At 39.2% G+C, this 24,529-nt stretch overlaps 1 protein-coding gene and 1 pseudogene across 3 annotated transcripts in view; both read left to right on the forward strand.

Annotated features, from left to right (window-relative positions):
• The first annotated feature begins 137 nt into the window (after positions 1–137).
• SPAG9 (sperm associated antigen 9) overlaps positions 138–24,529 on the forward strand; it is a 98,090-nt gene continuing 73,698 nt past the window's right edge. For 2 of the 3 annotated variants that reach the window (XM_029926816.1, XM_029926817.1), the window contains exons 1-2: positions 138–258; positions 19,513–19,583. The gene's annotated coding sequence lies outside the window, so the exon portion shown is untranslated. Of the gene's footprint in view, positions 259–8,782; positions 8,864–19,512; positions 19,584–24,529 lie in introns of all 3 variants that reach the window. The other variant, XM_029926815.1, reaches the window with a different exon arrangement.
• Positions 14,346–14,891, forward strand: LOC115281481 (annotated as a pseudogene).

The raw sequence follows: 24,529 nt of genomic DNA on the forward strand, positions 1-24,529 counted from the left end.
CCTAAGTTCCTGATTCTGAGATCTTTCTGAGTAGTTAATGCCTAAGTGTGATTCTTGATACCAAGAAACACAGGAATTGATAATGCTAAAAAATTTTCATTTCTCTAATGAAAATAATACTTTTCCTTTTCTATTAGAAATTCATTGAATTTGAAGACTCTCAAGAACAGGAAAAAAAGGATTTACAGACCCGAGTGGAATCTTTAGAGTCTCAAACAAGACAACTTGAACTCAAAGCAAAAAACTATGCTGACCAGAGTAAGTAAAATTACTTCTCTAGAATTGCACATTAAAGAGTGGGCTCTAATAGTGCAGTGACTCATCTTGACATTTGACTTGCGTTCCAAGTATATGCTTGGAATTGTCATCCGAGGCTGAAGAGTGAGACCTAGAAGCTAGGCTGAGTCCTTTTTTGTTCATATGTTCACATGGCACTGATATCTGCAGAAATGATTAAATCAAAGATATGTTTAAGACTCTCTTCTTTAATTTAGCTCTGAGCCTTTGTTTGTAGTTATACTATATCCATTATGCAGATTCTGATGCGTGTGTGCATGTGGATCATCTGATTTTGATCAGATTGTCACACAAAAGTTCCATTGCTTTTTGTATTGCTTTGAAATTTAAAAATGTGACAAAAACTCTAGCTCTGAAGTGTGTGTAATAGAATTGCTGACTTCTAGAGGCACCTGGCTGGCCTAGAATAGACTTCATAGTCTATTTTCGTGTTTGATTTGGGCAGGCAGAGGCGCTCTCTGGTTTTCCCTCCCAGCACTGTAAACTTTCTGAATCCTTGGGAGTGAGAGGTGGCCCGCAGTTCTTCTTACATCGACCGTTGAGGCTACATAGTGACACCTGGTGTCAGGGACAGGCATTCCTGGTGGATAAACTTCACTGACTGCCAGGCCTGGACTGTGATACCTGTCTGCTCTCTCTAGCATTCTGGAATGGCCTAATAGAGTTAAATCTTGAATCACTTGGAATCTGGGGTTCATTCCTTGTAGAATTTAAGGAGAACTGACATGACTATTAAGCAGATGTCACAGAAGAGAGCCAGTGGATGTTTGGTAACAGAAGCCAACTACTGTGTGACATAATGAGACATGTGTTTTGTCTTTGTACTTTTAGGCTTATAGATACATAGAGGGCTCTATCTTTCCTTTGTTCACATTGAATATTTCAAATGACTTCTGGGATTCTACTATAGAAATTTAAGGGGGATGGGCACCTGACTGGCTCAGAGTGTGTAACTCTTGATCTTAGGGTTGTGAGTTCAAGCCCCACGTTGCATGTAGAGAGCCTGCTTAGAAAAGAATGGAGTGGAGTGGAGTGGAGTAGAGCGGAGTGGGAATTTAAGGTCTTAGAGAGCTGGATGATGGACTCCACGGTGCATATGCTAACAAGTATCTTACTGGAGTCACATTGCTGACTACCACTCCTCTAGAGAAACAGTCTTGTGGCAGTTGCAAGCTTTTGGTACATTTCAAGAGTTGAGCATTCTGTATTTAAAGAAGACAACAAATTAGCTATTGGGGATAATTTAATCATAACTTGATTGTGTTTTTATATCAGAGATTATATCATATTTTAGAACCAGACTAAAGGCACAGTTGACAGAACCAACTTCATTGTTCTACTTACTGTATTTTCCTCGATTCCTGAAGACTACCAAATTTTGGATAAAGACCACCTAACAAGGAACTTCTTGTCTAGAATCCTTTTATACATTAAGTAATCTGTTTTGATGATAAGATATTATGGGAAGAATTGCCTTAAGGCATCTTTATTACATTCAAAGGAGACACTGCTGCTTTTTTCACAAAACTACCTAAATGGAATAAATTACCAATTTTTTCCACATACACTTTATCCCTTTTATTACTAAAATTTCAAAAACCTGCTCCCTGTTCCTTTCTAGTAGATATAAACAAATAGTCTCTTAATTAAGATTTGTTATCCAGTCCAGTGAGTCAGTCATATCCAACGTTTTTGGATTTGTCATGCTGCGTGGCATCTTCTCATTTCTCTCTGAGAAGTACTGATTATCAGTGTCTTCCATCTTAATTTAAAAAAGTAAGGTATCATTTAAAAAATAATTGCTAATTCTCTAGGCAAGGGATGAAGAAATTTTTCAAGGAGACATGGTCTTTGAGCTACATTTGATCTGAAAGCTTTATTTTGTTACTAGTATGTAATAATATCCCACCAAGAATTTCTCCTCCTGGGAGTTTGCTGTCCCATTTTGGAATAAACTTTAGTGTCTAACTAACAGTTACAAAGAACTTACACTTGTGCTTAATCAGAATTGCCCATTCAGATTCAGAAAGCTGGTCACACTGGATCTCTTGGCCTACGAACTGAGGCTTTAGCATGTCGTCTTGTTTCCCCCCTTTCCCTTTGATATCTCCGAGTCCTTTTCTCTTTTCCATCTGATTGCTTTCTCTTCTCTCTTCCTTCTGTTTTTTTCTTTAGGCTTTAACTGGGTATAATATGAAATCTAAGTGCATCTTAAAATTTTCTTCCAAGACTTGATTTTACCACATTTAGATATTTGAAAAAAATTAGGGGAGGAAAATGGTTTGACTGTTTTTTCATATTACTCTCTTAGTTTTCCTCTCCCTCCAATCTCTAAATGAGTCAAAGCTCCTTCTTATTTTTAAAAAAGGTGGGGGGCGCCTGAGTGGCTCAGTTAAGCATCCCACTTCAGCTCAGGTCATGATCTCACAGTTCGTGAGTTCAAGCCCCGCCTTTTGAAAGCTCAGAGCCTGGAGCCTACTTCTGATTCTGTGTCTCCCCTCTCTTTGTTCCTCCCCTATTCATGCTTTCTCTCTCTCTCTCTCTCTCTCTCTCTCTCTCTCTCAAAAACAAATAAAAACAGGGTGCTTGGGTGGCTCAGTTGGCTAAGCATCCAACTTCAACTCAGGTCATGATCTCATGGTCTGAGGGTTCGAGCCTCACATCAGGCTCTGTGCTGACAGCTAGCTCAGAGCCTGGAGCCTGCGATTCTGCATCTCCTCTCTTTGCCCCTCTTCCACCCACATTCTGTCTCTGTCTCTGTCTCTCAAAAGTAAGGAAACAAAAATAAATAAATAAATAAATAAAAACATTAAAATATAAATTAAAAAAAGGTGGTGGTAGAAGGTAATCTTTTTACATATTTTTTACTCTTCCTGATTTATTGACAAATAAATGGCATATATTTCAAGGGTACGATATGATGACTTGATATACATATACATTGCAAAAGGAGTCTCACAATCAAGTTAACACATCCATCACCTGAGAATTATTGTTTTTAATTTTTATTTTATGGTGAGAATGCTTAAGATTTAATCTCTTAAAAATCCAGGTGTACACACTGCAGTATTATTAACTGTAGTGTGTAGTCACCACGTGATGCATGAGATCCTAAGAATTTATTCATTTTCTAACTTAAAGTTTGTAGGCTTTGGCCTATGTCTCTGATAGGAGATAATCTTTAAGTATCACCCATCTCCTACCCTTTTAGAAAACCAGGACTGGGAGTAAGTTTTTTAAAAAATGAAAATAGGTACCTGGGTGGCTCAGTTGGTTAAGCATCTGGCTTTTGATTTTGGCTCAGGTCATGATCTTATGGTTCACAAGATCGAGCCCTCCATTGGGCTCTGCCATGATGGCGTGGAGCCTGCTTGGGATTCTCTCTCTCTATCTCTCTCTGCCCGCACCTCACTTTGCTCTCTCTCAAAATAAATAAACTTAAAAAAAAAAAAAGATAAAAACAAATGTAAACCGGTATATGTAAAAGAGTATGTGAATTCTTTTTTGTATGATAGGCATTAGAATATCCCGACTATTTAATCTGAAATCTGTCAGAGTTTTAAAAGAATATATTGTAATTTTTGTTACAGTTGCTGTAATGCAACATCTATTTGTATTGTCTGAAACTTTTAAAATGTCTTGAATGTATTTTTTGTGTTCCTAACATCTGTAATAAACACTTATTTAAGGCCACAGAAATTACTGATAATGATATTTATAATAGAGGAGGGATGGGTGCAGTTTTTTTGTTTAGTACCATTTTGGGGATGCAATATGATAACAGTATCTTGTCTAATTTCCATGTTTATATTTGTATGCTAAGAGTCTTTAATTTTGAAGACTCTCTGTCACTTCTGATTAGTATGTTTTAGGACACATATCCTCTTTAAAAAGTAGCCACAATGAAAGTCCCAAGTTCTCCTTTGAAGACTACTTCCTGTATTAAAAGGGGAAATTTTGGTTGGAGTTACTTGCTATTTGAGAAGCAAGAAAACATCAAAAAATAGGAACTGAATTAAGGGACATACGTTGCAGCTTTTGATAGCATGGAATCTCTCAAGTTGTGGTATGATTTCATAATGCTGAGAAGTGGAGTCTATAAAAATTTTGTTTCGGTTTTGTGGTCATGTTTAATTTTGGAGATTTCTAGTTGCTCTCTTGTCAAAATTTGAACTATGTAGGATCTGTTTTTGGTTTTTCCAACATGAGTAAAGCATTTTTAAAATGCTGTATTATATGATTTCTTATCTGGGAATAACAATGCTTCTTTGTAGTTAATGTCTGGTGAGCCTTAAGAAAGAATCAGAAACACATATGGAGTGGGAACATGAAATTGTGGGTTGAGAAAGCCCTGTTGGTTCTTGACCACTGTGTAAGAAGTCTGGAGTCAGACTTGCTATGTAAGATGTGGCGTAATGGGATCTTCATCACAAAATACTTTATATTCATTAGTTCTTTTGTTTATTGAGTACTTCTGTCTTGTAAGCCAAATATTATCTTAAATGAGTCAAGTAAATATAGATAGTTAAAAAATATCATACTACTGTATACCTAGCATTTAGCTTGGTACGGAAGAGTATGTTTGTGGTACAGAAAAATATAATATGGTCATTGCAGTCAAAGAACTCAATATATACTATATAATATACTGTTTTTATATCAACTCACTTAGAGTATACATATAACTGTATCTTTTCCTTAACTCTATCATGTTTTTCTTGTATAATCTTTATTCTTTTTTAAATGTCAGCCTATACCCATCATCCGGAAGCTATGCTATCTATTATCAATTCTTGTTTTCTCTGGAGAACTGTTTTCTCCTTTACTCTAGAGAGAATTACTTAATGGCCACTTTGTTTTTTTACCTTGGCTTCTTGAAACTTTGAAGTGCAGCCATAGGGACTGGCTTGTTGGACCTTACCTGGTTGGCATATTTAAATTGTTTTCTTTTGACCTATATTTTACACACTTATAATGAATTGTTATGATATATTCTTGTAAGCTATCTCAAATCCTTTGTGGAATGAAGGAATGAATCAGGGTAAAAATGAATATAGGTAGGGGCGCCTGGGTGGCTTAGTCGGTTAAGCGTCCGGCTTCGGCTCAGGTCATGATCTCACAGTTCATGGGTTTGGCCCCATGTCAGGCTCTGTGCTGACAGCTAGCACAGAGCCTGGAGCCTGTCTTCGGATCCTGTGTCTCCCTCTCTCTCTGAGCCTCCCCTGCTCACACTGTCTCTCTCTCTCAAAAATAAATAAAACATTAAAAAAAATTTAAAAATTAATATATGTAAATCAAAACAAACAAACTTAGGGGCACCCGGGTGGCTCAGTCGGTTAAGCATCCAGTTTTGGCTCAGGTCATGATCTTGTGATTCGTGAGTTTGAGCCCCATGTTGGGCTCTGTGCTGACAGCTCAGAGCCTGGGGCCTGTCTTCAGATTTTGTGTCTCCCTCTCTCTGACCCACCCCTGCTCATGCTGTCTCTCTCTCTCTCTCTCTCTCTCTCTCTCTCTCTCTCTCTCAAAAATAAAACAAAATTAAACAAAGCAAAACAAATTTCTGTTGGTTAGTGAGACATTTTTTTCCAGTGTAGTGAATCATGTTGTAGTGAATATTTTTTCAAACCTATAGATTTATTTTTTGGTAATTTTCTTAGAATATATTCAAGGAAGCAGGGCAAGGAAGATGAATATTTTAGTGGTTCTTGGTGTTAATAGTGTTTGGTCATTTTTAATATGAACAGAATTGGAGAAGTAAGGTTTAGTGTATTTCATTTTTTTCATCATAACTTCTGAATGTGATTCATTATTTGGAACCTATTAACAGACAGAGTCAATATAGAATTATCTATTATTTGATTCTGTCTTGGGAAAATTCTGTTTCCCTTAAGCTCCTTGAATTTAGAACAGGTGATTTTTCCCTTGAATTGTGATGATGGTATTGATTTTAAGCTATTTAGGAACTGTTCTCTGAATCTGGTCTTCCTTCCTTTGAATGTAAATCCATTTTTTTTAATGAAATGGAAAAATGATTTTTGACAATTGATACCATTTGTGGTAGAGCTTTATTCTGATCTTTTTCTTTTTCCACCCCGCCCCTCGCCATATAACATTCATTTGTTTTAATTTGGCATCAAGATTATAGTCTAATAAAATACCTTCAGATATTCTTGAAACATGTATTATTAATTGGAAGGAGATCACTTCATAAGTGTTGGTATATTACGAGGTGGAAAGCATGGGGAGGTATTGTAATCATCAACTTACACATTTTTTTATTTTAAAGGAATAATGGGATTAGGGCAGACTTCAAATTTGGGGATTATAAACGCATTCTGTCTGTTAATGTGATTGATCAGTTGAGATTTTTGACAACACAGAAGAAAAACCATTTTTAAGTTACCAGGTATAGATTCATACCAGTTAATAGTTGGAAGAACCTAAATATTTTCTTTCACTGTTTTTCAAATCACTTAGAAAAAGTATCTTCAGGTTAAGAAAAGGCTTTTTCAGCCCCTTTCCTGTGCTTTGTGATTGGCAATAAATGTTAATATTCTGTGAATTTGAATAATATTGTAATAAGTCAGTTTTTACATTTTAATTTTTTCTTGTCATTAGGCAGTCTCTTCTGCATTATTTTTAGAATGATTAAAGTAAAAAACTAATGATTTGTATTTTTGCTGAAAGTGTATTTTTAATAAGGCAGCTTTAGGAGTTTCATACCTACTGATTTAAAAAAAATGACAAAATAGGGGCGTCTGGGTGGCTTAGTTGGTTAAGTATCTGACTTCGGCTCAGTTCTTGATATGATATCACAGTTTGTGGGTCCCGCAGCCGGCTCTGTGCTGACAGCTCAGAGCCTGGAGCCTGCTTCAGATTCTTTGTTGCCATCTCTCTCTGCCCCTCCCCTGCTCACACTCTGTCTCTCTAAAATAAATAAACATTAAAAAAAAAAAAAGACAAAATAATAAGTGCCTGGGTGGCTCAGTTGCTTAAGTGTCTGACTCTTGATTTCAGCTGAGGTCAGGATCTCCCAGTTCATGAGATAGAGCCCCTGCTCCCTAGTGTGGAGCCTGCTTGGGATTTTCTCTCTCTCTCTCTCTCTCTCTCTCTCTCTCTCTCTCTCTCTCTCTCTCAAAAATAAATAAATAAATAAATAAAGTTTACAAAAGAAAAAAGACAAAACAAAATACATTATAAAGTGGCTTTTTAAAAAATAGTTACTTTTGGGGTGCCTGAAGAGCTTAGTTGGTTGAAAGTCCCAATTCTTGATTTCGACTCAGGTCATGATCCCAGAGTTGTGGGATTGAGCCCCACGTCAGGCTCCGCGAAAGTCTTGGAGCTTGCTTAAGATTCTTTCTTTCCCCTCTGCACCTCCCCAATAAAAAATAATTTAAAAATTAAAAAATATTTTAAATAGCTACTTTTTATGTCCATTTAACTTTAATTCCTTGCAATATTAAGAACATCTCTATATTTAATAGACTTTATACAAAGGTTTCTTTTTTTAAGAGGCTGTATCTGAGAGGGAAAGTAGAAACATAAGCACAGGTAATCGATGCAAACACTAGCAGTTTTTTTACTTCTTCATTAAGTAATACCCCATGTGGTCTTCAGATCTGTTTTATGTTTCATTGTCTGTATTTGGACTCTCTCATTTCTGTAGTCTAGTGTTTATTGAGAACCTTAAGGTTATAGTTTATAGCTAATATCTAGAACTAAAGTTTCAGAGAAAATTAATTTTATGACTAAGGGTGAGGGGATTTATGGTGATTTAGCTTAGGGAACAGAATAAAAAATGATTCAAGCATATAAAGGGCCAGGTAAAGATGATACCATGTTGTTGTTATGTAATTTTGGAAGATTAAATTAGAGAAAGTATATTTGTTGGTTTCGGTTGATCACGAAGAAGTATTTCTTAATCATGAAGGTGATATGTAGGAATGTGCGCTGGGGGAGAACATGGACTCTTCCTACATGGAGACTGTAGGCAGCAGAGTGATCACCTTTCTGATGTGGATGGCTGAGGTAACATCTTCAAGGCAGAGGCGAGGTCAGATCTCTACCATGGACATTCTCTGAAGTTTTTCTACTCTGGTTTTAGGCTAGAATCCTCAACTCACAAGAATGCTTTAGCATTTCACGTTGTCATCGATTAATAACATCTGTCTGTCTGAAAATCTTTTGAACTTCAGAGACATGGTGTAGGATGTAGTTGGCGGAGGAGACTACTGTTTTGATGTGGTTGTCTGAGATTTGTTTTCTCTTAAGTCAGCCTTTGATTCTTGCTTACCCGTTGAGACTTTCGATCTCAGTTATTCAAGGAAAGACTTCTGAAAGACGATTGCCAATCTTTTGAGGCCAAATAACCATTGGATTATCTGCCTTCCATGAATAGTAAGAACTGATGATTCCTTTTGAGAAGGCAAATAATGAGTTGGATACGGCGTTCTAGCAGGTCTGTTTCTCTTTCTTCCTCCCATAGGCCTATCAGCAATCTGATGGGGCAGAAGACAACAGAGATGGAAGGTGTTCCAAACTTGGCAAAGGCCATCAGTCTAAGGAGGTAAGCTCTGATTTTGTGCAGGCAGAGCAGGTGGCTCTTCCTGCCTTAATTATGTCATCTTGTCTTTGGAAAGACAGGTAGAAAGAAAGAGCTTTCAAAACGGGCCGAATTATCTCTGTTAGCCATTAAAAGGGGACATTTTTGGATTAGTCTTTTGATTCTTCCATTTTCTTGTCAGACTTCCCCTCTTTTCTTTTTAGATGCCCTGATTCATTTGATTTATTTGTTCTTCAGAATATTACCAGTTTTTTAAAAAATGGCATATATTAGTTTATTTGTTGTTTTAGGGTACGAAGGATGAGCAAAATCTTGTTTATTTCGTTAGTCTCAGGTTGCGGCTAGTTTGATGAATAAGATGATAAAGCGTTAGGTTTTTTCTTGGAATAATTTTTACATTTGGGTACACATGGGAACTATTAAACAAGAAATGATCTTTTGCTATACTTCAGATATAATGCAACTATACTAGACATAGGTTAACTTTATGGGACTTTCAGGGGTGTCTGCCATTCATCCTTGCCCAGCCCTTTCTCTCCTGCTTTTCCCGGTCCATTCTACTTCCCGTTTCTGGTTATTTAGTGGCATTTAGGGCTTTGAAGAGATGGTTCTTCCCAGCATTTTTAAAAGTACTTCTCTGTTAAAAATCATTCTGTCTCATATGGCTTTGCCTTGAGAAAACGGAGTCCATTGACTATGTTGTGTTGAGTATTTTAAGTATTTTCAGAAGAATGAGAGGTTCTGAATTTGCGTTACCTGATCTTGGCTATATAACCTCATATACGTAAAAAGATAATACTAATATTTTGAATCATGGTAGAGGTAAAGAAAACATGAAATACAGTCATAGTTTCTACCAAGGTACTTGCTGGAGGTTTTAGGTTGGAGAAAATTATCACCTTTTGAAAAACATTCAGAAAGTCATCCAAAAGAACAAATTCATAAAGTATTTAAAATCCCCATGGGGAAACATACCTTCCATGATTTACAATGTCTTTTAAGAGGATTTAGATTTAGTGCATATTTACAAGCTAATATAGGAGTTAAAGTAACTGTAATTGCTGCAGCAACCAAGCCACAGAATACATATATAATGACTCAAATGTTGTATGTTATTTCTTGTTCATGTGAAGTTTAAAACAGATGTTTCCAGTAGAGAGGCAGGCTCTTTCCAACTTCTGGCTTCCAAGTTCTTCATAGTCACCTACAGTAAGGTAGGGGAGAGGGAAGAGGGGAAGGGGAATGGACGGTGGTGTGTGGAAGGTTTCTTCTGGACCAGGCCGTGGGAGTGAGGCACACAGCATTTGCTTCTACGTCAGCGGCTGTAACTCAGCCAGGAACTAACTGTGGAGGCGGGGGGCATGCCATCAGGAGTGTGTCTGAGAGAGAGAGGAGATTGCTTTAGTTAATATCTGGCCAGTCTTTGCCTTAGCTTAAGAGCTTTAGTAAGTGGTGCCTGATTTTGCTCAAGTGTTGAAGCCAGGGAGTGAATGTACCTAAAGCTTAGTGATCATCTGCCTATACTTCCCTATACTTGTAATTGAGGAGGAAAAGATGGCAAATTTTAATGAAAATAAAGTATTTGTAATTTGTGCTCTTATATAATCTGATTTTTAAAAAGTTTATTCATTTATTATTTCTGAGAGAGAGAGCGAGAACACAAGTCAGGGTGGGGCAGAGAGAGAGGAAGACACAAAATCAGAAGTAGGATCCAAGCTCTGAGCTGTCAGCCCAGAGCCTGACATGGGGCTCAAACTCATGAACTGCAAGATCATGACCTGAGCCGAAATCAGATACTTAACTGACCAAGCCTCCCAGGTGCCCCAAAAATCTGACTTTTAAATACTTCAGTGTTATTCTGGCTTAATTTTTATTATCACTTTAAAAATCTTCACTGCATATTCATTTATTCACCAAACATTTACTAACTGTTGAGATTTTCTTTGGTTCTCTTATCATTTGACTTACTGTCTTTTTCCTTTAAAAATAGGTTACTAAATTGTGATGTACTTTTATGCTGCTTGTGTTAGGAATGGGTTTTGAATGACATCTCGTCACTTTAAAACCAATATAATTCACAAGGTGTCTGGCTGGGTCAGTTGGTGGAGCATGCAAGTCGTAATCTCAGGGTCTTGAGTTCAAGCCCCATGTTGGACGTGGAGCCTACTTAAAATAAAAAAAAAGGGGGGGGCCTGGGTTGCTCAGTTCGTTGAGTGCCGACTTCGGCTCAGGTCATGGTCTCACATACAGTTCGTGAGTTCGAGCCCTGCGTTGGACTTTAGGCTGACAGCTCAGAGCCTGGAGCCTGCTTCAGATTCTGTATCTCCTCCTCCTCTCTCTGCCCCTCCCCAGCTCATGCTCTGTCTCTATCTCTCAAAAATAAAAATAAAAATAAAAATATATGTAGTTCACATAGTGTTCAGTCCACCTTTTTAAGAGTGGACAAATCAGCGGTTTTGTACAGCCACCACAAGCATCTTAATTCCACATCACTTTCACCACGCCACATAGAAACCCCGTACCTGTGGCACTTACTCCTCATGCCCTGGCAGCCACTAATCTGTTTTTGGTTTCTGTAGATTTGCCTATTCTGGACATTTCATGTAAGTGGGATCACATGGGACATGGTCTTTTGTAGCTGGCTTCTTTCCCCTAAGCATAAGGTTCTCCATGTTGTAGTGTGTATCAGCAGTCCTTCATTCCGCTCTAGGGCTAAATGATAGTCAGCCTTTGTGGACTACTCCCCTTTCCCCCTGCCTTTTAGTTGCCTGTATATCCACTAGTCTCAGAACCAGGAGGGGGAAAAAAAGAAAAAGCCAAACTCTAACTTGGCCATCTGAAAGCCATGTAGCTTTGCAGAGTTGAGTATAATGCCAACCCCTTTGGGAAGATATCCCTTGGGATTCTCATTGGTATCCTGGCTTGTGTAGTTCTGAGTTCATAAGTGAGGAAGGAAGTGGATAACTTAATGTTTGAACCATCTTTGTAATGGTGTGGTTGTCTAAATAGGCAAGGTATTTTGGTGTTCTGTTTTGATTTATATAATTAGCTATTGGTGATACAGTCTGGATATAACGATATAAAGTAACAAATTTAAGTTTTCTGTTTAATCGTAATGGGATACAGAAATCATTTAAGAACCTCACGTAAATAGACTGAGGTGAATAGGCTATAATTTATTTAATGCTGGAGTAGAGAGGTAGATGAAAGTGGATAATACTTAGGCTAGAGAAGCTGATTATCATTTCTGCAGGTTTAAACCTAACGTTTGCAGACCTTTTAGCCATGAGGTAATTTGCCTGTTTTGATTTTAAAACTCGAGGTGGAGGGACATCTGGGTGGCTCAGTTAGTTAAGCATCTGACTCTTTTGGCTCAGGTCATGATCTCGTGGTTCATGGGTTTAAACCCCGCATTAGGCTCCTTGCTGACAATATAGAGCGTGTTTGGGATTTCTTTGTCCACTCCCCCCTTTTTAAAATCAATTAATTTATTTTAAAGAGAGGGAAAAAGAGTGTGAGTGGGGCAGGAGCTGAGAGAGGTGGGGACAGAGGATCTGAAGCAGGCCCTGTGCTGACAGCAGAGAGCTCCATGAGGGGCTTGAACCTATGATTGTGAGATCATGACCTGAGCTGAAAGCAGACGTTAGCCAACTGAACCACCCAGGCGCCCCTCTATGTCTCGCTCTCTCAGGGGGAAAACAATAAATAAATAAATAAATAAATAAAAAGGAACGAGCGATCAAGCCATGAAAAGATACAGAGGAACCCCAAATGTGTATTATAGAATGAAAGAAGCCAGTGTGAAAAGGCTACGTACTGTGTGATTCTAGCTCTGTGGGGATTCTGGGAAAGGTGAAACTACGGAGACAGTAAAAAAGATCAGTGGTTGCCAAGGTGAAGGTAGAGGGATGAACATAGGAATTTTAAGACAGTTAAACTATTTTGTATGAAACTCTAGTGGTGGTTACATGTCATACATTTGTCCAAATCTATAGAATATTCAACACCAAGAGTAAATCCTAATGTACATTATATGTAGGCTTTGGGTGATAATGATGTCAGTGTAGTTTCATTGACTATAACAAACATACCACCCTTGTGCAGGATGTGGATAGTGGAGGAGGTTGGGGGAGGTTGTTGAGGAGAGGGGCATATGGGCACTATGTACTTTCTGCTTAGTTTTGCTGTGAATCTAAAACTGCTATAAAAAATACGGTGAGCACCTGGGTGGCTCACTTGGTTAAGCATCTTTGAGTCTTGATTTTAGCTTAGGTCATGGTTTTGTGGTTCATGGGTTCGAGCCCTGTTTTGGTCTCTGTGCTGACAGTGCAGGGCCTGCTTCGGATTCTCTCTCTCCCTCTCTCTTTGCCCCCTCCTCTCTAAATAAATAAGTAGACATTAAAAAAAATTAAAAAGCTGAAAAAAAATAAAGTTGATTAATAAAAACAACAAACAGGGTAAGGGGCAAGTCATGTGTAACTAAATGTAGTTTGCATGTGGTAAATGCCCTTTTTTGTATGATGTATGCTAAGAAAAATAGAAATGGATAATTTCTATGAGATTAGTAACTATATTTTGAAAGAGGTGGTTAGGGAATGGTTTGATAACCCATGTTATTTTTGAGGCAAAGGTAAGAATAGATGTCAAATATGATACCGGATCACAAATGTGATGTCAAATCAATTAAGCAGAACCCTGAATGGGCTAGAAGGCTCTGAGTGGAGGCTTAAGGACCTATAGATAAGAATAATCCAAAACGTTTAAGGGGGAATAAAATGATTAATAGGACTTCTAAGGAATTTTTATAGATGAAGCTAAGCCAGTTTCAACAATGGCCATGTTCCTGAAGTAAATGTCGGTGATCTCTGGCAGTCGTGGTATATTGGGGTTTTGTATCTCCTTTCACACAGTCTTGCTGTTAGGTAGTACATTGCAACAAAGCCAACCAAACCAACATTGATAAGCAGATTGCCATGAAATCAGTGAGGACCTGTGGCTGTAAGCTTGAAGCCCAACTCTGTCCATGTCATTTGATGTATAAGCTTCAAGCCTCTTTCCAAGATGATGCTTGGATACTTCGTTTCCTATATTACTCTGCTAGGGCTGATGTAACAAAATACCTAGAAATGTATTTTCTCACTGTTCTGGAGGCCGGAAGTCCAAGACCAAGGTGCTGGCCGGTTTGCTTTCTTCTGAGGTCTCCCTCTGTGGCTTGCAGACAGCTGCCTTCTCGCTGTGTCTTCATGTGGTCTTTTTTCTTTGCATGTGTGGGGGAAAAAAGAGCTTTTATAAAGATACCAATCCTATTGGATTAGGACTCCACCTTTATTTATTTTTTATTATAAGGCATAGCAGTGTGTATTCAACATCCTTGCATTCAGTTCTAGGCACCACCCCATGTCAGCACATATAGCTACTGTGCATTCCTTTTAAAGTGCCTTTACTGCTTCCTCTTCCCGTAAGTGGCCTGAGGTAATCTCTGAAAATGGTTCGCTATTCACTTGACCCGGAAAACCCAACAAAATCGTGCAAATCAAGAGGTTCAAATCTTCGTCTTCACTTTAAGAACACCTGTGAAACTGCCGAGGCCATCAAGGGTATGCATATCCGAAAAGCCACCAAGTATCTTAAAGATGTCACTCTGCAGAAGCCGTGTGTGCTGTTCAGATGCTGCAATGGTGGAGTTGGTAGGTGTGCCCAGGCCAAACAGTGGGGCTGGACTCAGGGTCGGCGACCCAAAAAGAGTGCCGAATTTTTACTGCACGTGCTTAAAAATGCAGAGAGTAATGCTGAACTTAAGGGTTTAGATATAGATTCTCTGGTCATTGAGCACATCCAGGTGAACAAAGCCCCCAAGATGCGGCATAGAACTTACAGGGCTGATGGTCAGATTAACCCATACATGAACTCTCCCTGCCACATTGAGATGATTCTCACTGAAAAAGAGCAGATTGGTCCTAAACCAGAAGAGGAAGTTGCACAGAAGAAAAAGATATCCCAGAAGAAACAAAAACTTATGGCCCGGGAGTAAATTCTGCATAAAATACATGCAAATAAAAGTAAAAACAAAAACAAAAAAAAGTACCTTTACTGAATTTGAAAAACACATGTGTGCTTTTCCTAATATCAGCTCTAACGTACTATCATTATTTGTCAATTATAAATAAGGAAACTAAGGCCCAGAGACATTAATACACTCAAGGTAACATAGCCAGAAAGTAGCAAAGCCACCACATTGTGTCCATCGTATGATGATCACAAATCACTTCGCCAATCACCTAATGACAAATTTGGAGATGGTTCCAATTTGGGAGTTGTTATAAAATGTATTGCATAGAACATCCATTTTCACATCTTTGGGCTTTGGTGTGTTTCTGTAGGGGTAAGTAAGAATAGTAATACTGGGTCAAAGGATATACACATTGCGTATTTTATTAGATATCACCAATACGACCTTCAAATAGGTGATTCAGTTTATTCTCCCATGATGCCTATCTTTTTCTTTCTTTTTATAATTCTCCATTCTGGTAAAATTTTTGCTCATTTCCTCATACTTTTTTTTAGTTTATTTATTTATTTTGAGAAAGGGAGCAAGAGTGAGAATGGAGAAGGAGCAGAGGAAGGGGGAGAGAGAGAGAGAGAGAGAGAGAGAATGAATCCTAAGCAGGTTCTGGACTGTCAGTGTGGAGGCTGATGTGGGGCTTGAACTCAGGAACTATGAAGTCATGACCTGAACCGAAACCAAGAGTCTGACGCGTAACTGACTGAACCACCCTCCTGCCCCTCATCTCCCTGTACATTTTATTTATTTATTAAAACAATTTTTTAATGTTTATTTTTGAGGAAGAGAGAGACAGTGTGAGTGGGGGCTGGACAGAGAGACACACAGAATCTGAAGCAGGCTCCAGGGTCCAAGCTGTCAGCACAGAGCCCAACGTGGGGCTTGAAATCACAAACAGTGAGATCAGGACTCAAGCCGAAGTCAGAAGCTTAACCGAGGAACCAGGAACCCCCTCCTTATACATTTTAATGGCAAATTGGCACAGTTTGTTTGTAATGGTTCCGATAGTCTGTTTAAATCCTCTGCTAGATGTTGGACTTATAGAAGTTGTTGGACAACATAAAGAATAATGAGTATTCAAGCCAAAGGAAGTACCTGTGTGAGTAGGTGTATGTTGCATTTGGACTAGGGCAGGGTGGGGCTGTACACGCAGCAAGTTAATCAGGTCACTGACTCCTCCCCAAAGGCAACCACTACGCTGACTTCTGACACTTTAGATTTATTTTAGATTAGCTCAGTATGTCGTTTGAACTTTGTTTCTTTGGCTTTTGCTTCTTTCTCCCAGTCTCCTGTGTGTGAGATTTGTCCATGATGATGTGTGGCAGTAGGTTGCTTATTCTCACTGTTGAATAGTATTCCGGTCAGGACTATTTATCCATTCTGCTATTGATGGACATTTGGCTTGTTTCCAGCTCCAGATTATTACAAATAAGGCTGCATTGTTTTAAATGCCTTTTGGTGGGGGTGCCTGGGTGGCTCTGTTGGTTGAGCCTCCAACTTGGGCTCAGGTCATGATCCCACAGTTCGTGGGTTCAAGCCCCGCATCAGGCTCTCTGCTGTCAGTGCAGAACCCACTTTGGATCCTCTATCCCCCTCTCTTTCTGTTCCTCACCCGCATTGTCTGTCTGTCTGTCTCTCTCTCAGAAATAAACATTAAAAAGTTAAAAAGTAAAATAAAATAAATGCCTTTTGGTGGTCACAGGTATGCATTTCCTTACAATGAATTTGTTTTTTCATAAGGTAAGCAAATATGCAACTTTATTAAATCTTGCCAAATGGTATTCAAATTGGGCCTACCAGTTTTCACTCCCACAGCCGTGTTTGAGAGTTTCAACTTGCTCCTTATTATTCCCAGAACTTAGGATGTTGTGTTTCTCACATTAGCTATTCTACTCTGATGGGCATGCAACAGCTGTGTTGTATTTTGGTGTCAATGTGCATTTCCCTGATGACTTACAAAGTTAGATCTGCATTTTTCTTGGCAGTGTGATACCTTTCAGCCATGGTATCTGTGACTAGGTTCTTTCCATAAGAATGGAGGGTGTTTTTGTTTGAAGCCAAAGGAGCGCTTGTCTGTACAAGCCAGGTTAGGTTTAAAAGTAGACTCCGATATATGAACAGATTAAAAGGATTATTTCCTGAGAGGCAGCATAGTATGGCAATTAAAAACAGATTCTGGACCCAGACTTCTCCTTTAGAAATCTGAGTTTTGCCATTTAGTAACTGTGTGACTTTGGAAAAGTTGCTCAACCTTCGTTTGCTTCAGTTTTCTCGTCTCTAAAATGAATGTAGTAATAATACTTCATCATAAGATTCATGTTAGGCTCAAATAAGCTTGTGCGTGGAAAGCACATAGGACAGTGCATGGTCTGTAATAAGCACTATAAAACGCTAGCTCCTAGTCGTAGTGGTGGTGATGCTGCTATAAATCTGTTTTATGAATTCATTCAAGTTAGCTGATGAGAATAATGAGGCTGTCCTGTTGAACACAAATTTAAAGTTGAGGTTGATGGATGATAGTTGAAATTTTATTTTTGACTCAACCTCCAATTTTTAGTTTTGTTGCACAATACCAAGAAAATCTTGATATACACAGATAAACCATTAAACATATATATAAGGTTTGGGTCTCCTGGGTGGCTCAGTCGGTCAGTTGTTGGACTTGTGATTTCAGCTCAGGTCATGACTTACGGTTCATGGGTTCAAGCCCCACGTTGGGTGAGGAGCCTGCTTGGGATTTTCTCTCTTCCTCTCTCTTTGTCCCTCCCCTACTTGGACTCTCTCCCTTTCTCTCTCAGAATAAATAAAACCTTAAAAAAAATAGATAAGGTTCACCCAGTAGTCTTAGGTTTATGGTTTTAGATCAATTTAGTTGACAAGAAGTAGTAGAAAACATTTATTTTGAAGTTGTAACTAAATATCAATAATTTGCTTGGATTTCCTGTGTTTAAATAAAAATCGCAGAAGCAGCGCTAAAAATTATTACGGTTTCCATATCTATTGTGACATCACAATACATCTGCATTTTAAGTTTGCTTATTATTGCTTTCAGCCACAGAACTACAGTTTTTCTAATTAATGACATTTTCAAGATATTCAAAGAAAGGTGGCAAGTAAAGCTACGCAAAGCAGAGATGAGGGTACTGGGCAGCACAAGCTACGCGTTGTTTGGTGTGTGCAGTGCGAGCATCAGGCATAGGAAAACACGCGTGTGTGTACTGTTCTGGTTCATAGCAGTTACTTGGACAGCCATCTGCCTCGGTCACAGGCTGTGGCTTTCGAGCAACCTTGCGTGTTTGCAACTTGCTGACCGTTACACCGGAACAGTCCCCATTAATCTAAGTCTTTTAAATTGGCTTCAGTGAGTATCTTGACAAGTTCCTGTGGCACCAGCTTGGTTTTCCCCACCAGCTTGTCCCCCACTGCTCCTTAGCTAGTATGGGCTCCTCCCGGCTGCCTCACCGCCATTGTGGTTTTGTGTCCCCTCTCTGTGTAACAGTGCCCGCACACTCTCATCACCGTACTGGGATTGAATTTCTTTGTGGTCCTGCTTGGAGTCCACCTTATCTCAGAATCATTCCTGTCTGATATCATTATTTCCTATGAGATCCTGTCCTAATATTGTGTATCTCAGGATCTAAAACTTAAAAAATGTATTGTAAAGTTGTATTCTGTGGGCGCTGCCCCAAGTCAGTGCCATGCACAAACTCCATCAGCAGAGGGAGCTAAATATAAGAGGATGATCCCTGAAATTAAGACCTGAAGCAGGAAAGGTACTTGTGAACAATGATGATTTCACATACTGCTCAGTAGTGGAAAAGAGCTTGAACCATGTTAGAAGTCAAGGATTTGGGGCCATTGAAGTTAAAACGTCTGTGAGGGGATTTGTAAAGTGCTTTTGAAAGAGAATTCTGTCTCACGTTGAAAACCTACATGAGCGGGATGACTTGATAAACATCTGTATTTTAGAAGCAATTTGGTGTTGAATTAAAAAAATTTTTTTTTCACATTTATTGAGTGACAGAGACACAGTGTGATCAGGGGTGGGGAAGAGAGAGAGGGCGACACAGAATCTGAAGCAGGCTCCAGGCTCTGAGCTGTCAGCACAGAGCCCAAAGTGGGGCTCGAACTAAAGAACCATGAGATCATGACCTGAGCTGAAGTTGGAAGCTTAACTGACAGAGCCACCCAGGCGCTCCAGGGATTTTTTTTAAAAAGAATTATCTTGACCTTTTATTGTTGGCAACTCATGTGTTCACTGTTTTATCCCCAAGTGCCTCCCAGTGCCTGGAACGTAAGAGGTGTCTGACAGAAAGACCAAATGAGTGAATTATAAATAATGGTCATAACAGACTGAGCCCAGACGCCCCATAGTTGGTCCCCTCCCCCCGCACACACACACACACCCAGTTTATGCCTTGTCCCTGAAAGTTTTATTTATCAAGGCTGCTGTCACGAGCATGATTTTGAGAAGCACTGAGTCCTAAAGTTGATAAGAATTAGGGATAATCTATTCTAGGTTTTAAAGATGGAATTTTCAAGTAAATTTCTCATGTTTTGTTCTGATTAAATATATGTATCTTAATTTCAGTTAGCAGACTTGAAGAAAGAGAAGCAGAACTGAAGAAGGAGTATAATGCATTACATCAGAGACACACTGAGGTGGGTTTCTGGGTTCTTCTTATGGTAATATTTAAATAAAGCAATTAACCTTAGCAGCTATGTCTTGATTTCTCTTTGAAGGCCTGGTATAATTCTTGGGGACTATGTCCAGAAAACATTAAATTTCATGGAGCATTTACCTTATTACCAAAGGTTAACTCTTATTGTTTTTTTTTATCTGGAATTAACTTTTCATGTGAATTAGCATGCCACAGAGTAACACAGTTACTAAGACAGTTGCAATAGTTGTTTCTTTGGCCGGCTAATATGTGTATAATAAAAAGTCTACATGATGCTAATATGACAGAATTAATTTAATTTGTTACCAGTTGGGTTATGATGGATTGGCAAATTATTGGCAAGAGGTTTTGTATTTATAATCCAGTGTAAAGGGCTTATTTGCATTAGGCTCATAACAAATAACATGAACATAAATGGTGTATTAAATCAGAATGACTCTAAAACAGGTTTTCTGCATGAAATTTTATTATTTTAAATTAATAACTTTAGCACATAATCTCTCCAAAGCAAATAAGAAAATGTACCTGAGCCCCCCCCCCTTTTTTTTTTACCTTTTTATGATTCTCTGTCAGCCTTTCATATGTTTTCGTTGTTGCAGTCTCCTTAACATGAAAATTGTTTTTGTGTTTCATGGTCAGTCTGGGGTTCACAAGCCTGAATAAATAGAATTTTCATAGATGCAAGCATTGTTTGTTATATGAAAAAAGTAACTCCTCTTTTTTCCCCTTTCTCATCCAAATCTCTCCCAGGATCTGGATGGTTCCGATTTATAGCTTCCATTTTTCTTTCACTAGTTTGTGATCTTTTATCCTGCCCATGGTGGGAACCCATGTTGTTGCTTATAAGGAAGATAAACCCCCACTGCACTCAGTTTCATTTGCTTTGGAATAATATGCTTAATACTTTATTAAGGAGGGGATAGGATTTCTGACATATGAGGTTTGATTATTACTATCTTAGTTTTTGTAGCCACACATGAAGAATTGATATTCAGTGATGGAGGGAAAAGATTGGCCACAGAGGGCTGGAACCACAGAGGCCTGAGAAGACAGGACTAGCTTAAGCAGCAGCCTTTTCAGTGTGTGACAAACACCCACATTTTAATAAGATGACATTTGGTAGGTAGATACTAAGACGACTTAAAACCCATGGATGGGTAAAGTGTTGCTGTTGGCTCTTTTTACCCCATATCAGTAGTGCTCATCAGTGCTATAATTAGAAGTATGTTTAGGGGTGTCTGGGTGGCTCAGGCAGTGAAGCAGCTGACTCTTGATTTCATCTCAGGTCATGATCTTGGGGTTCATGGAATTGGACCCTGTGTTGGACCCCGTGTTGGGTTCTGTGCTGACAGCATGGCGCTTGCTTAGGATTCTCTCTCTGCCCCTCTCCAGTGCACGTGTGTGCTCTCTTCCTCTCTCTCAAAATAAATAAACTTTAAAAAGTAGAAATATGTTGGGGGGAATATGTTTATTGCCATAGATAATAGATAGTGATGAATAATGAACAATCATTTTGTTTTCTCACTGACATTCTTTTTTTTTTTTTTTTTTTTGAGACAGCTCGAGCAGGGGAGGGTCAGAGAGAGAGGGAGATAAAGAATCAGAAGCAGGCTCCAGGCTCTGAGCTAGCTGTCAGCACAGAGCCTGATGTGGGGCTCAAACCCATGAACTGTGAGATCATGACCTGAGCCGAAGCCGGACATTTAAGTGACTAAGCCACCCAGGCACCCCTTCTCATTGACGTTCTAACCTGTGAAATAATTAAGGATTGTTAAGTTGAAGTATGCATGAAATTAATAGGTGCATTTAAAAAAAATTACTGTGAAGTGAAATTTTTTCATTTATTTAATGAAAGTGAAGATCTCTTCCTACAGAAAAAACAGCCTGACATCTTAATTTCTAATGAAAAGACATAATAATTTTTCTATTTCTTTATTGCTTCAGAGAATGACACGCTAGGAAGAAAAAGAGCGCTCAAGAAAATCTTAAATATCAAGTCAGGGATGGGCCAGTCCAGTGTTTAAGGCCAGTTTCACTTGTTAGCACAGAGCTTTCCCCATTGGGTCCCCTCCCTCCATCATAAGTAACTTCGTTCCTCTGCCCTGACAGACTCCTTTTATTTTGCGTGCCGGCAGAAGGCTTCTGTAACACAAACACAGCTGCTTTGAAATACAGGTCTGCTGCCATAGACCACATTTTCCTGTGTTGACATATCTGTACTAGAAATGCATTCATTTAGCAATTAAAAATAGCTATCTAGTGCTAATGAACTGGATAACCTGAAGGTAAATTCTCGAAACCTTCAGGGAAAGGAAAGTTGAAGGGTTTAACCTTATTTTTTCACTATCACTTGCAACTAAGGTAACCTTTTTTTAATGCTCACACAAAAGAATTGATTAAGGCACTTTTAGGGTGCCTGGGTGGCTCAGTTGGTTAAGAGTCTGACTCGTGATTTTGGCTCAGGTGTTGATTTCAGGGTTCATGAAATTGAGCCCCACATCAGGCTCTGTGCTGTCAGTGTGATACTGCTTGCGATTCTCTTTTTCTTTCTCTGCCCTTCCTTTGTTCTCTCTCTCTCTCTCTCTCTCTCTCTCTCTGTCTCCCCCTCCCTCCCTCCCTCCCTCCTTCCCTCCTTGAAAATAAATAAACTTAAAAAACATTAATGGAGGAGCGCCTGGGTGGGTCAGTGGGTTAAGCATCGGACTTCGGCTCAGGTCATGATCTCATAGTCTGTGGGTTCGAGCCCCACTTCAGGCTTTGTGCTGACAGCTCGGAGCCTGGAGCCTGCTTCTGATTCTGTCTCCCTCTCTCTCTACCCCTCCCCTGCTCACTGTATCTCTCACTCAAAATGAAATAAAGACATTAAAAAAAAAACATTAGTGGCACTTTTATCAATCACTATATTTGCTGCTTAAGAGAAACTTATGGCTCATTTTGTAAAGTGAGTATCTCCTGTCTCTCTAATCAAATCCAGAATTTTTTTTTTTTTTTTTTTTTTAACCAATTATTGAATTTGCTTAAAAGATAGGCATGGGACACCGGGGCAGCTCAGTCAGTTAAGTGTCTGACTTTGGCTCAGGTTATGATCACATGGTTCGTGGGTTCAAGCCCCATGTCGGGCTCTGTGCTGACTCTGTGTCTCCCTCTCTCTCTGCCCCTCCCCTGCTCACGCTCTGTTTCTCTCTGTCTCTCAAAGGTGAATAAGTGTTAAAAAAAGTTTTTTACAGAAGATATGCCTTAACAAGGGTAGTAGAGGAAATAAAAAGTTCAATTGTGAGGCACTTGGGCCACATGTGTATACACTCTTGTATTAATCACCCAAAACTTGAACTCTGGTGTCACATCAGGGAGTGTTTAGAGGCATTCTTATTTCATCCTGTGGCCAAATTCCATCATCCACCCCACTTTACAGATTGAAGTTTAGAAAGGGAATATGAAGTGAGTGAATTGTTCTAAATTCCATGCTAGTATGTGACTGGGTTTGAACCTAGGTCTGTCATATTCTGTTGCCTGAATTTTCTTTTTTAAAAAGTTTATTTATTTTGAGAGAGACAGAGACAGAATGAGTTGGGGAGGGGCAGAAAGAAAGGGAGAGAGAGAGCCTGTGCTGTCAACATGGAGCCCACTGTGGGGCTCAAACCCATGAAACAGGGAGATCATGACCTGAGCTGAAACTAGAGCCTCCAAGTACCCCTGTTGACTGAATTGTATTTTATTTTTTTATTAAAATTTTTTCTTAAATGTTTCCTTATTTTTGAGAGACAAAGTGTGAACAGGGGAGGGGCTGAGAGAGAATGGGACACGGAATCTGAAGCAGACTCTAGGCTCCAAGCTGTTAGCACAGAGCCCGATGCGGGGCTCGAACTCAAGAGCCATGAAATCATGACCTGAGCCGAAGTTGGAGGCTTAACCGACTGAGCCACCCAGGGACCCCTGCCTGAATTTTCAATAGCACTTCTAAGTTTTGGAACATATAAGTGTTAAAAACACTAGAAATTTTTTTGTGTCTCTTTGCCTTATGGCATTGCAACAACTTGAAGAATCGTGGCTTTGCAGGTATAGATCTATGATTCCTGGGCTGCATATGGAGAGATTCACGACCAACATGATTAGAGAGCTACATGCCACGTGTCTCCAGAACCTCGCTTACTACCTTACCTTCCAGTTTTAGCCAAGCTGACAGTCAGCCTCTGCAGTGATTGTTCTATGCTGTGGGGATTTAGGATTTTCCCGACAGTGTGCTTGGGATCCTTCTTCATGACTCCCAGTTGTTTGTTGCTGAATGGACTTCTGAATATGTGTGAATTAATGTGATTATCTAAGAAAATGGAGAATTACAGCTGTTGAGACCTGGTGGACCCAATAGTAGGTGATCTAAAGCACGCCTTCTTTTACTCTCTTACCCTCTCTTCTGTCTGACAGCACTGATCCTGTCCTCCCACTCATTTTTTTTTAAACAGAGCTGTATTGTGAAAGCTTGTAATTAAAATTAAGATTTTTATGTGCAGTTTATTTTTTCTGCTTTTTTGGAGCATTTACAGAATATAGTGCATATCTTATTTCAGACGTCAAGAAATGCTTTAGGGTGTGGGGTTTTCTTGTGGGTGTGAGGAAGAAAGAACAATGAGCATATCACACCAGCCTAGAGAATTGACTCAAAGGGCAAATACAACACTAGTTCTATAATGCTTAACTCCTTTCTTTCTTTCTTTAAAATTTTTTTTTTAATTTATTTTTGAGACACAGCACGAGCAGGGGAGGGTCAGAGAGAGAGGGAGATACAGAATCTGAAACAGGCTCCAGGCTCTGAGCTAGCTGTCAGCACACGGCCCGACGCAGGGCTCGAACTCACAAACCATGAGATCATGACCTGAGCCGAAGCCAGATGCTTAACTGACTGAGCCACCCAGGTGCCCCTAACTTCTT

Source organism: Suricata suricatta, chromosome 17 (genome assembly GCF_006229205.1).
Source record: "Suricata suricatta isolate VVHF042 chromosome 17, meerkat_22Aug2017_6uvM2_HiC, whole genome shotgun sequence".
NCBI lineage: Eukaryota > Metazoa > Chordata > Mammalia > Carnivora > Herpestidae > Suricata > Suricata suricatta.